Source organism: Rhipicephalus microplus, chromosome 2, assembly GCF_043290135.1.
Source record: "Rhipicephalus microplus isolate Deutch F79 chromosome 2, USDA_Rmic, whole genome shotgun sequence".
In the NCBI taxonomy this organism is placed as follows: domain Eukaryota; kingdom Metazoa; phylum Arthropoda; class Arachnida; order Ixodida; family Ixodidae; genus Rhipicephalus; species Rhipicephalus microplus.
The window spans coordinates 28662350-28677052 of NC_134701.1; the positions used below are offsets into that span (position 1 = coordinate 28662350).

The window sequence follows — 14703 nt, forward strand, 5'->3', positions numbered from 1 at the left end:
CATGGCATGTAAATCATTTTTTCTGTGGAGTCAAGACATGTAAGTATGTGTGTGTTTGATTCGATCTTCATTGTATTGTTTTAATAAGTGCCTATCTATAGAAACTAGCTGCAAGCTAATAAGTATGCATATCTGCAGGAAAAAATGTATTACTGTGTTATCTGTATTATATGATTGTTTTTTGTTTTTGTTGTTGTTACCTCAGAGCTGACCTGTACACTTTTTTATGTTGCACATTGTATTGGACCGTCCACTAGCCCCTTAAGGCTATCGGTCCAAATAATCCCTGTAATTACATATATCTATTCATGAAAATAAAGTTTCATTGATTGATTGATTGATTGATATTGAATTAAATTGAGGCAGATACGATCGTGGGCAAGCGGAACGCCGTGCAAAAGAAAATTGGCGACTTTCTTGTGACCAAGTGGTAACCTGTGAGGTAGCGCCGGAAACGTGGGATTTTTTTGTTATAAACGGCTCATTTCAGAGACACCTAAACAATGCAATGGCTTGATTGCAATGGGATTCTTGTACTTCAACCGTTACCCTCTCCTTCAGCGACAAATACGTACAAAAAGTGAATTTCCACGTGAATTTGTTTTTCTGGACGGCCCGATTTTCTGGACGTGACATGACATATAATTAAATTGTGGCAGACATGATTGCGGGCAAGCAGAACGCCGTGCAAAAGAAAATTGGTGACTTGCTTGTGCCAAGTGCTAACCTATGAGGGAGCGCCGGAACGTGGGATTTTTTTGTTTTAAACGGCTCAATTCAGAGCCACCTAAACGATGCATTGCCTGGATTGCAATGGGATTCTTGTACTCTGGCCGTTTCGCTCTCTGTCAGCGACACATCAATACAAAATGTCCATTTATTTTCACGTGAATTTGTTTTTCTGGACTGCCCGATTTTCCGGACGTTTTCGCGGTCCCTTGAAGGTCCGGGAAATCGATGGTTGACTGTATCAGCTCCTTGCTTAACTTAACGTTTGATTCACCTATCCTCAATTTTGATAAGTGCGGCTTAACGTCCCGAAAATCCTCAATTTTGTAACTTGATATCAAGATTTTCGAAATCCCGCTCTCCATTCGTTCCTCACGGGGTAACCAATTGTACTGCTATTTATAGAACATCTGGAGTGCCGCAAGGGCCCTGTCTTGGGTCTCTTTTTTGTATTAGTTTACTTAAACAACTTGCTTGTTTGCAGGTTTATGAAGTCATTAGAACACACAGTGGCCACTACCGCTTGCAAGATTCATTTGATGGGCTTTGCACTTCGTGCGAGACCTGCCACATAAACACAAACATTAAGAAAAGTGTGCTTATCTATTTCTGTGATAAATCTTCCGTTATTGATGTCTTTTTAATGACCAAGCTTAAATTAGGTGTTTTTATTTCAAGCGTGTAGGTGCCATTTTGGCTCATACTATATCAAAGTCCAAAGACAATGTTTATATGTAACAAAATGTTAAAGAACTAAGTTATCTATGTCGTACCTAAAATTTTGAAAGAAAACGAAACTTTTTGTATAAATCACTAATCATCTCGTAGTTGAAAATGCATCAGTCGTTTGGAGCCTGCATAAGCAGTGCTGGATTAACAGGTTCGGAGCACTCCTGAAAAAAAAAAGTGGTATGATTCATAGATCATCATTGTGATCGTCACTTTTCACTTTCACTTCACTGAACTTGGTGGCGTATTCAGTTGGGCGTTTACAAGCGCTGCGGAGTGCTCTGAGACGTGGCTGCACGTTCGATTGGTAGAATTCGAGCACTCAGACAACTTTCGGTTGCTTCTTTAAGAGCATCAGCCTCCGACTCAGATTGCTCTCGGCCGCTCGGACTTCGAAGTGGGAGCGGGACACGATCTGACCGGCAGAATAGATCACGTGACACAGGCGGCCAAATCACGTGGCTGCTGGCAAGTGAACCTAGTTGATTGGGGCCAGCAGCATGAGTGCGCATTTCTGAAAGGGACATCGCCTGGTGCGTAATACTTTGTGCACGTGCGTTGTTAGTGGTATTTTTAAGTGTGTGTGTGTATGGTGAGGTAACATCTACAAAACCATCAATCCACCATGTCAAAGTAGAGGCGGCTAGCTGAGACGGAGAAATTGTGAAAGCTGCCGTTACAGCAGCTTGCACACAGCCACGCCATTTCCCTTGAAGATAGCAGCTCGGACGATCACGATCGCCAAGTTTACGTGCTGAGCTCAAAAGGCAGTCGCTGCGTCCAGACATAATGGAGATGTCCACTCAACTGATCGACGCCATTTGTCGATGCGACAAAGGAATGCTTACCAGGTGGCTTGACGCGCTGTGGCATTACAAGCACACTGCTCTTAAGATTCCTCTATTTTCGCCGACGTGTTCGGTTGGTACGCTGCCTCTCGCGCTTTGACTGCGCATTACCTCGGTATCTGGTGACTTCGAGCCACAGGACTGAAGCGGCTTCTGAATACACCCTAACTTCGCTGTCTTCTCGTCACTGAAAAGAATAAATAAATTCTTTCACGACATCTTGATGTGTTCAGGTAAACAATAAAGTGACACAAATTAGATTAACTTTGTACGTATTTCAATGATGAGAAGTTAAAACAAGTTAAACTTAACACCTTACGATGCTCGAACTAACATGCGCAGGTTTGGTTTTTTCCCTGCTCTATTGAAGACTGGAATTTGCTAATTCGTTTTGTTCACCCCTCCACGCTCATAACCCAACCTTTCGGCAGACGTCGATGGCTTGCATCTTTAACGTAGCCTCGCCTATTCACCACTGGTGCTGCCTCTTGTGTTATTTTCTGTTTGCTCTTTTGTCATTCATGTTTTTCACTTGTCTGCACACGTCAGCCGAGTATAACTACACATCTGTATTATTCTACCTGTTGGCGTAAGTTTGGTTGCTGTTTATAAAGTTCTGCATTTCCTTGTGCACCAACTCCTACCTTGGCACAATTGGCATTGCATTATAAATGAAAATAAATAAATGATTAAGTAAATGCCAATATTGGTCTACATCAAGTTAAGGAGGCGATCATGAGAGCACCCAGACGTAGGCCACTGCATAGATACATAGGAGACGCAAGTGGCTAGATAGATAAATGCATAGATGTGAACGTTCAAAGAGATTCTACTTATCTGAGAAGTGATTCGCAATTAAAGTACCCCCCGTTTCAATAAATGTGTTCAAACTACTGAAAAATCAGGAAATGTCATATTTGTTCGATGTATTCGCAGTTAGTTCTTTAGTGCGTGCAGGTATCTTAGGACCCATAAGGACATCACTTAAAGCAGTAATAAAGAAAAGTTGATTTGTTAACTTCTTAATTAGTGGATTGCGGCGGTTACGACAGGACTGGAGCCATTTTAGGTTCTTCATGCGAAGAACTCATCGAATCTTGGATATATACGGCAAAAACACAGTAAAAGTTGGAAGAGTGGCCTTTCAGAGCCTTTTATGGGCGAAGCTTTTTGTGGCGCGGCATATGTGTTCCCGTTGTCGTAGTGCGTAACCTGTGTCACATACCGGTATATCAGTGGCACATACCCGCCCTCTGGCACATATCCGCAAATATAAATGTTACGAAAAACGCAGCACTGCGTCGTCATCACGCTCTCGATGTTAACAAAGCGCTGACAGCAGAAATGTGGTATATACTCTCGTTCAGCCCTTGGGTTTTTCGTTGGATGGCGGTATTCTAAGTGTTCAATAGATGGACAGACAGACGCATGGACGGAAGAACGAACAGACTCACGGACGGACGAACAGATGCACGCACAGACGGACGCACGAACGGGTGCACGTACGGTTGGACTCATGCACGGACAGACAAACGCATGGACGAATTGACGGACGCTTCGCCCCACTCGTCATCATTCATTCCGTGGATATTGTTGAGTTTGGCGGGCCACCCCTTTGCCGCGGCCACCAGAACGGAAGAAAGGCAGCCACCCCATTTTGTGGAGGTATGGAGCAGTGCCAAGACGTCCTGCTGTTTCCATGTACTGGGCGTTGCGTTGCTGAAATTACCCTACGGAGCACCGTTTTCCTTCGGGTCCGCGCAGAGATGCGACACGTGGCGTCTTCGTACCCCGGTAAAAGCCACAATTCCGAGCTTCCCCCGATTACGGACGTCGGACCACCACGCTGTGCGTCAGACTGATCAGCCGCTGACGCTCAAATCACAGTACGACATGTCCAGGTATGGTCCCTCGGAGGCGCCTTGACCATGATCGCCGTTCGACAAAGCTTGGGTGGTCGGCGCGAGCGGCGAGATGACAAACACGTTTCACCCCGCTCGCTGGAAGCGAGATTTGCTGAAGGAGGCAGCATCACCGGGACCATACACGTGTTTGGTTTGTGTATGTGTGTTTGTTGGGGGTGGTGCCGGCATAATAACACTCGTGTGTGCTGCAAGACAAGTTATATGACAGTGCCGTATGCTCTGATCTAGGGTTCTGGGGAGAGGAGACGGTATTAAATCACCCCTCGAGGGCTGATTAGGGTGGTTTACGGAGCTTGTTCAATAGACAGCCTTTTTCAATGTAGAGCTTTCAATGTAGAGCTTCGTGCCAGAGAGACCGTGCCATGTATATATTATAAATAAACTCTCTCTTCGAAGTTCAACCTCTTCCTGTCTTGACATCTTAATCCCGGATCTCCGGTGCCACAAAGCCCGGTCGCAACAATAGGCTGTGATAATTTTTTAAAAATTAGGTAACTGCTACAAGCACACTGGTACAGTACCCGCTATACCATAAGTAATCATAACTTTTGTATAGTAGCCACGCCTTCACTATGTCATCCTCGTCATTCTTTGTAGAAATGTGCTACCCGCCATACTTGCAAGGAATCTTGTGCAATTTTTTGATGATGTTGTTGACGACGAGAGAGAATTATGCCTCAAGCTTTTGTAATTGGTTTGTGCCTCCGACGACACTCTCGTAGCTTGATTTTCACTGTATGATGCCTGGTTGTCTTGCTGTTCTAAAACGCTTTATTATTCATATTAATGCAATTTCTTTCTCGACATGAAGACTTCCTAAGGCTAGTTTGCAATGCAGTTTCAAAGCACCGGCGTGGCTCTGTCGTAGACTACGGGGCTGGCACGCTCGGGAACTTGGTTCAAAACCCAATGTGTCTTTGGTGTTCTTATTTACTTAGATTTTTTTATAATTTCGTGTGATAGAGGTTAGCGTAACAAACGCAGTGCTCGCCCTCCTTTCTATGTTGGGGCTTTCCGCTAAGATTGCCCCGGTTGATGTGCTATCTAATTTACTTTCCTTTCCTGCTAACGTCTGATTGGCCGCGTAGCGCTTAAAGCGCGTCGTTAAGAGAATAAAGAAAATTTGTCCTCCTGGCACTTCTTGAGTGGTCCGTTTCCTGGGCTTGCGGTCGTCCGACCGCCGAATACGTAACAGCTGGGGGCAGCGGTATAGAGCGTACGTCGGAGGCGGCCTTTGTGTCCGGTTTGGTGAGAGCTAGGCTTATTTGACTTTATTGGGAGCATTGCAGCATTTACTTGATAGTAGAGGTTCTTTGTAGTTGTTGACTTTGCTAGATAGTAGTACATATCAAAGTGGCACTTTTTAACAGCAAGCATGATCCTCACGTCGTTAACGGAACCCAACCTTGTTGCTAGCTGAAGAGCTCGGTATCCTTCTCCATAAGTCTATGCGGAAGCCTGAAATTATTGAAGCGATATCCAAATGAGGAGTAAACGCCGACGAAGTGAAGGAGTGTTGAAAAGCATTCTCCGAAAGACATAAAGAGCGAGAAGTAGAACTAAATATAAAATAGATATAATTGTATAACCTTAATGGCAATGATAGTTTCGAAATGCGTAGATGCATGCAATCTTTTAAGGCCGGGAGTGATATCATTTTATATCTCGTCAACTTGGAGAGGACGTGTACAAAAGCAGCACTTGCAAAAAGGACTTGGTCGCAACGCCTGTTGACTTTGCTCCCAAATGAGGCAGCCGATTTAATTGCGAGAATGCCAGATGAAGATGCTCCTGATTACAGTAAAGTTAAGCTTGAGTTGAGGTGAAGGTACAGCTTGCCAAGAGAAACCTTGAGGGTGAATTTCGTTACGCAAGGCGTGTCTAAAGGGAGTCATTCTCCGAATTCGCTTACAGGTCCGACGGCATGTTAGAGGAATGGCTTAAGAGCGCCAACGCACATGAGGACAAATAACGTCTTGTTGAACTATTTGTGCTTGAGCAATTTTATGCCTCCAATCCGCACCAAATGCACCTGTGGATTCAGTACAACCAAATGTCGAGGCTTTGGAAACGGCAGCTAGCTTCGCAGACGAGTGCCGTTTCCGTAGAATGAAAAGTTCGGATGAACAGCAAAAGAAGCCAGCGGGAGCATTAAAAAAATTTCAGAAAGAAACGCGAAAAATCTACAAAGAAAAACCAGATGCTGTTCTCGCCCAAGGGCAGGCAATTAACGCAAGTGAGCCAAAAAGTTCCAAATTCCAAAAAAAAAACAACCTTTTGTCTGCTATGAATGCCAACAACCAGGCCACATCGCAGCCGGTTTTCGATAGCCAAGAATGTATGACAATTTACAAACCAAAGAGAGCGACTTACCTTATACATATGACATGAAGCTTAACGGAATCAGCTGCAAGGTTCTGCCTGACACAGGAGCAACATTCGATATGGTCCTCCCTTCGTTTGTTAAGTCTGTGAACTTCCCAGGTTCATGTGCATGGGTGCGTCAGGCACTGGAGCCAGACATGAAGTGCTTGCCGGTAGCCACAGCGGAAATGACGGAGGCCTTCGACAAATTTCAAATTTGCGCGGCGGTTTCCGATAAGCTACCTCAGAAAATTTCTTACATATTTTTCTGACAGATCAATCCGGGACTTGCGAAAGGCAGGAATGGAACTTCATGCAAACCCTGTAATGGTCATCACGAGGTGCCACGCAAAAGCGCAAGCTAACAACGCTACTAGGGGCGCTAATACTCCAGACCAATGTGAACTGTCACAAAATGCCGCAACAAACGAAACTTCTCCTATCACGCCAGCTGTCGATAGCAGTACTTCCATCGGCAACGCGCTCCGAGGCGAAACGATAAGCCCAGTCAGAAAAACTTTTCAACTTCTTGCGAAGGTAGACAAAATCACTCTCAAAATGAAGCAAGTGAACGACGAGTCATTGCAAACTTTTTGAGAAAAATCAAAGCGAAAGCAAAAATAAACAGTGTCATTCGTAGTGAAAGCAGGTATTTTGTACAGGACATTTAAAAACAAGAAAGGCCGATACTTGGAACAGATTGTAGTTCCCAAAATGTCTCGAGTTGCATTTTTGGGTTTGGTTCACAGTGATAGTTGGGCTCGCCATATAGGCATCAACAAGACTAAAAGCAAATCACTGAATGACTACTACTGGTCGATGTGCTTCAAAGAATCTGAGGACTGGGTACGTTCCTGCAACGTTTGCCAAAGAACGGGACGGCCCAACGAGAAAATCAAAGCACCTTTGGTCCACGTACCTTTGATTGGCGAACCTTTTCGCAGATTAGTAGTCGATATCGTATGCGCTTCAACATTAACAGCGACAGGCAACAAATACTTGTTCACAATCGTTTGCCTTACCACGAAGTTAGATTTGTGGGGTTTAACGTCCCAAAACCACCATATGATTATGAGAGACGCCGTAGTGGAGGGCTCCGGAAATTTCGACCACCTGGGGTTCTTTAACGTGCACTCAAATCTGAGTACATGGGCCTACAACATTTCCGCCTCCATCGGAAATGCAGCCGCCGCAGCCGGGATTTGAACCCGCGACTTGCGGGTCAGCAGCCGAGTACCTTAGCCACTAGACCACCGCGGCGGGGCTTACCACAAAGTTTCCGGAAGCAGTGGTGTTACCAGATTTGAGCTCTACAGCTGTAGTGATCGTGCTACCGGCGTTTTTGCAGAAGGTGGTTTTCCCAGTGAAATCTAATGCGACCAAGGTTCTGTATTCTCAAGTGCTTTTACCACGACGTTCTTGAAGAAATATGGCATAACACTTCATCACAGCTCTGTCCACAATCCACAAAGTATTTTGATCGAAAAACTTCACTCCGTAATGAAGTGCATTCTACACGCACACTGTTTCGAGAAGGGTGCTGACTAGAACGAAGTTGTCCCCGCGATGTTCTTTGCTCTGCGCTCCGTCCCTCACGATGCAACTGGTTTCACACCAGTGGAACTTGTTTACGGTCACGTGCTTCGTTCGCTCCCCGCTCACGTTGTTGAAAGAAAAGTGGGAAGATAAGTTTGTAGACAAGCCGGTTGTCGAGTACGTGCTGACACTATTGAAGCGCCTGCTTGCATGACAAGAACTGGCGCAGATAATCATGGCGGAAGCACAGAAACGCTCAAAGGTGTACTACGACAAATCCGCACGCACACGGACATTCCAGGAAGGCGACAAAGTGCTCGTTATAAGGTCTTCGAGGGCAAACAAACTGGAAGTAGCATGGAATGGGCTAGTCACAATTAAACAAAAGCTCTCAGGCACCAATTACTTGGTAACGCGCCCGCTAAGCGCAACGATGTGACAATATATCATTGCAATCTGATGAAGCCGTTTATCGAGCGCACAGAGACGTTGAGCATTGTGTTGAACAAACCAGAAGAGATAAACGTTCCTATTCCAAAAGTACCAACCTCGGCTCTTTGCCATCAACAGAAGAGATACTTGAATCTGTTACTAAACAAGCTTCTCTAACAAGAAAAGTAAGGAGTTGTGACTACTCGTGCGCAGCTTCCGTGACTAGTTTAGTCCCTATCGCGCGAAGAGAAATCTTGGGCAGCATGACATTGAGTTGATATCCAACCAACCTTTCCGAACAAGGATGAACAGGTTTTCGCTCCATCATGAGAACCTCTTGAATGAATGCGTTCAAAAAATGTTGACACTGGGTCTACTCGTGCCAGGGGAAAGCGAGTACGTGTCACCCATGTTTATCGTAGAAAGTCCTGGCATGGAACCAAGACCGTGCATCGACCTAAAAAATTGAATGCGATAACAAAAACGAAAATGTGTTCCATTCCAAACATTGAGGCCTTGATCGAGAAAGTGTCCGCGACACAGTACGTTTCTAGGTTAGATCTGGTACATGACTTCTTGCAAGGGCCACTTACAAAAATGCCAGTAATCTAGCCAAGTTTGTGAACCAGCAGGCGCATATCGCCTTTTTGTGCTCACTTTTGGCCTCAAAAATGCATCCTTTGTCTTTTCAAAGCTAATGCATGAAGTCCTCAAAGGAACCGACTCATTCGCTGTTCTATACCTTGAAGATATAGCTGTTTTTTGAGGACTTGGCAACAGCCTTTCGAACATCTAAACCATGTATGTCTTCGAATACGCGAGGCAGGCTTGAGTCTCAAACTCGGCAAATGTCGCCTTGCGAGGTCTGTAGTGCACTACTTGGGGCATGTTGTTGGCCAAGGGAAGCGACGTCCTTCCGAACTAAAAGTTGTGGCACTCACTAACTTTCATTTGCCAAAAACAAAGACTAACTTACGTTCCTTTTAGGGTTTAGCTGACTACAATCCAAACTTCGCAAATATTGCTAGTCCTGTCACAGATGTTCTGCGCAAGACAGAACCAAACATTGTGCATTGGAATAGGCCGCGTGAAAATGCTCTTGCTGAGATTAAAAAGCTTCTCTTCAGTGAACCCGTCCTCGTGGCACCAGATTACTTTCTCCTCTTCTTACTTCAATGTGACGCCAACGACCATGGACTGGCGTTGTTCTCAGTCCGGTAAACAATAAGGGCGAGAAGCATCCTGTTGTCTACGCGAGTCACAAGCTAACTTCCCGCGAGCAGGCCTACAGTGCAACAGAAAAAGAATGCGCTTGCTTGTTGTGGGCTCTCGAAAAGCTTTCGCGTTTGAAACTGATCACTCTCCTTTAGTGTGGTTAAATCAAATGTCAAACAAAAACGGCCGCTTGATGCGTTGGAGCCTAGCACTTCAGCAATTCGATTTCTCAGTACGGCACAAGAAAGGCAAAAACTAGGCCAGTGCAGGTTTCCTTAGCCGTACCTGCTAACAAATGATCATTGTTTCGGTCACTTGTGTACTTGCACCTTGGCGCAAGTATTTTTTTTGTTGTTCATTTAGTGTTCGGCTTTCACGTTATCTGCTCCCAGTGAATTCAACTGTCGGGTTTTCCTAAATTGGGGCACCATGTTGCTTCTGACGTATTTACCGTGTTTTTGCCGCTTATTCACTGAGCCATTTCAGTTGCTGTCATGCCGGCTGGCGAGATCAATCCTGCTCCAGGCATCTGCTGCTAACTTCCGTGCCAAACAGTAAATCGGCACTCGGCGAGTGGTGCCCGTTCGAAACTTCGTCTTTTCCTGGCCTTTCCAGCCCAGTTTTTTGGGCTTTGTTCCGGACAAAGCACCATGCCATCTCCGTTTCTTTCTGCACTGTCTACCTCAACGGCTGCACGTCCATGCACCTTGGTGTCTTGGCGCATGCGAAGCCAATGTAACCGTGCGACAATGCACAATGTGACCGTGAAAACGTGTCAGTTCTCTGCTTGGACAAACCTGCCCACATGTTGTCTTCCTGTTACCACCTCCAGCCGTTCATAAAGCGTTATCCTCTTGAACGCCTTCCGCTACGGGTAGCTTTTGCCGAGTTGCAACATACGTAGTGCTGGCCCTCCTTTTTATGTTGGGGGTTTCCGCTAAGATTTCCCCGCTTGATGTGCTATCTTGTTTTTGTCCTCTCCTGCCAACGTCTGATTGGCCGCGTAGCACTCGAAACGCGTCGCAAACTTAATAAACAGGATTAGTCTTCCTGGCACTGCTTGAGTGGTCCGTTTCCTGAGCCTGCTGTCGTCCGGCCACCGAATACGTACCAATTCGGACTCCGGCAGCGGAAGACGATTACGGCAGACAATTACGCGACCCCTGTTGTGGTCTCATAACAGCTTCTGCTGTAATATTTCAGGTCCATGATTCTTAGAAAACTTTGGAAACATTTCTTGAAGCACCTGGTATATTGAAGAAACTTCAGGAAAGTGCTCTGACCTCATCAGCGACTGGACCTCATCAGCGATTTGAGCGTGAGATGTAGAATGCTGTGATGAACAAAGTAATGAAGGCCATGCTACCTGGAGGACGATCATCTTGAGAAACCAATTCACTATTCTCGTTTTGACTATTTGTCACTGTAAATATTTTGAATAAGGTCATTTTATAACGTTTTATAGAAAGAAATGATTAACGCTCAGCAAAAGCTACGAATGCAGCGCACAACCTCAGTTGTGCTAATGCAGCATACTAAAAACGTACCATATGGACAGCACATAACAAACAAATGAACTGAATTTTGTTTCATTACCATATGCTAGGAGACAAAGCATTTATAAAAAAGAAAAAAAAAGATGGGCCACCAAGATTAGTTATTAGTACACGAAGAGGCCGTTGCACATATTTCGAGTGTGGCACGTTGTTAACGCTTTGGACATGAATTGTAAGCTGCCTTGGGATGGAAGCACACTCTTTTTTTAAGTATTTCACCCCAGTGCTTGAAGTTTATTTAAAATTTCTATCTGCACGTGATGAAAATTACCAGAAACCTGAGAGCCCGGTTTTAGCCAATAACCAACGTCGCGGTGGGCCGTGCAACAGCCATCTAAGGCAGTTCGAAAGTGCCACTGGGTTTTGCAACTGGAGAAAGGGCTCCTGTTTTCTGAACTAAATCTCCTATGTCATGATGAGATGCATTAGGCATCTCATCTTGACATGTACACTGCATGTCTCACGTTACTCCTTCTATTGCGCCATTTAGTTATGTTAGTGCTTATATACCTATTTTATGGGATGCGATAAAATTCAGAGCCTACTTTACTGAGGTAAGACAGAAATCTGCTGTATGTGCATCATTGAAAACTTGGGTGCAAGTAGACTGCAAGTGGATGAACTACACCAGCTATTGTATCAATAGAAGGCATGAGGCCCTTATTTCGTCGCTCAAGTACTGGCACACCGCTGGAACTAAAACCGCTCACGCATTCGGCTCTCCACTGTGCCCAGAGTGGTTGTATACCGTGCTTTCCAGATACAAACGTACTGTTCAAACAATGTGATGCAACTGCACATCAACTTGCCAACACAATTCCTACTCAGACGATGGGGCAACTTGCATCAATTAGCACTCATTAAAGCTTTTCAGAGAAGAAGTGTCACTGAGAAGTGAGGGCTAAGAAACTGGGCCATGAACAAAAAATACATTAGACAGGTGTTCAACCTTGGGCTCAAATAAATAGTTTAGTTTGCACTATAGTTTGTCAGATAAAGTATAAACCAACTTGCCCAAACACAAGATTGCCGTAGGAGGCTACTTTGCGCCAAATTTACGACTTTTTGGCCTTTGTTTGCTGACGAAAATTTTCACTTGGTGCTGTGACCACCATCTGGTTTCTAATCTTCTAACTTGGCGCAAAGTCGCTATTTCTTTCGTTTGTAGAAGATAAAATACCGTATTTACTCGCGTAATGAGCGCGAGCTTTTCTAAAGAAATCAGAAAAAGTTGGGGCGTGCGTTTATTACGCGGGGTAAATTTTATGAATACTTTTTCTGGAGCAGCAAAAATACGGTAGTGCAACAAAAAGTTAGGTCGCTTAGCCTTTCGCAATTTACATACGCGTACACTGTTTGGAAACAGCATCTTTGTTGTATTTCATTCATCTTTGGTGTTTGATGGCGCTATCTTCTGCAAGTTGTCCTCGTGCCGTCTGCGCATGGTATGAAAACGTTTTGCAGCTATCTTTTCTCGCAATAGTTTAACCGCAACAGTGGTATCGGCTGTCATCTCGAGGGGCACCCAAAGCACGCACTAAGACGCGACGACGCACTTTGCCAATTTCTCGGAAACCTTGCAGGACGACCATGACGATGCCGTTAATATTGTAGCAAGCGCGACGAGGTCGTGGTAGCAAGACACCAACATTGCAGTAAGCTACCCTGGTAGCATCAAAAGAAACAACATATAAGAAGATAAACGACAAAATACGAGCGCTGTCTCGCTTCTGCATGAGGAAAGGCTCTACGCGTGGATAAGAAGCGAAGCGAGAGTAGGGGGTGGTACCATGTTGTGGAAATCATTCTGATCTTCTCTGGACAACAGGCGATCTTTCCTGGTCTTTTCCAGAAACCTGTGACGTGATAGTGACGAATGACCATTCGCGACAGCAAATACTCCATCATCGCTTGAAACTCTTTTCGCCACGGTGGTCTAGTGGGTGAGGTACTCGGCTGCTGACCCGCACGTCGCGGGATTGAATCCCGGCTTTTGCGGCTGCATTTACAATGGTAGCGGAAATGTTGTAGGCCCGCGTACTCAGATTTGGGTGCACGTGAAAGTACCCCAAGTGGTCGAAATTTCCGGAGTCATCCACTACGGCATCTCTCATAATCATATGGTGGTTTTTGGGGCGTGACACCCCACAAATGAACCATCGCTTGAAACACGAATGCACGTGGTTGGGCTTTTTTCTTTTTTTGGGGGAGGGGGAATTCTTCAGAAAAAGGTGGAAAGGTAAAAAAAAAGGGATGTGGGGTGTACGATAACTGTCTCTCATGTGAGGACACCTTAACAGATACACTCACGGAGAAACGGGGAATGAAGGGGCAGTTAGAAAGAAAAAAAGTAGTAGGCTAAAAAAGAAGTGGGGGAGGGAGGGGTTCGCAAGAAGCGACTGACGTCGGCTGGCACGGGCAGTTTTTGATCTTCGCTCACTGTGTGCTTATCAGCTGCGTCCCACTGCCCGCAAACTCCGCTGTGGCGCACAGATAAGACAGGAGACGGGCCGTGCACAGGTAGAAAGAAAAGAATAAGCACGTGGAAACGCACGAAGGGGGGGGGGGGGGAGCGAGTCAAGGTGGTTGAGGTGGGTCGGCAAAGTAATAAAAAACGGAAGAGATCCAACGAGTGAGGAGGCGCCAGGTGTCGGTTAGCGGGACTGCAGCGGATGAATGTAGGGGGTGCGTTGATAACAGGGGGAAATTTGAAATTCGGAGGACTGAAGTTGGTGGTGCGTTTATTATGCGAGTGCTCTCGTTACGCGAATAAATGCGGTACATTGTTTTGCCCCGCCGCGGTGGTCTAGTGGCTAAGGTACTCGGCTGCTGACCCGCAGGTCGCGGGTTCAAATCCCGGCTGCGGCGGCTGCATTTCCGATGGAGGCGGAAATGTTGTAGGCCCGTGTACTCAGATTTGGGTGCACGTTAAAGAACCCCAGGTGGTCGAAATTTCCGGAGCCCTCCACTACGGCGTCTCTCATAATCATATAGTGGTTTTGGGACGTTAAACCCCACATATCAATCAATCAGCGGTACATTGTTTTGAAGCTTTTGTGTTGGCTCAACCTAAGCACACGCGCGCGTCTTCCACCCACCAGCATGTATTGAGGTATCCTTACGGAACAACGTTGGGCTCGTTTACGAATGCGCACAGGGGAAATCACGTTCATGTTGACTAACACAAAGCCAGCACCCTGTTCAAGCTGTCCAAAATCTGCTACCCCCTACTTTTCACGATTACTTCTACGTGTAATGCATGCTCTTGTGTAATCTGGAGGAGACCAAAATCCACAAGAAAATGAAGCTTGCCTGTTCATATATAAACAGATTTCATTATCTGAAAGAGACTTGCAATACCCAATCCAT

At 45.6% G+C, this 14703-nt stretch overlaps 1 protein-coding gene across 3 annotated transcripts in view; it reads right to left on the bottom strand.

Moving 5' to 3' along the window:
• Positions 1-14703, bottom strand: part of LOC119169162 (uncharacterized) — a 472562-nt gene that overhangs the window by 17491 nt on the left and 440368 nt on the right. The gene's annotated exons all lie outside the window — the stretch shown is intronic.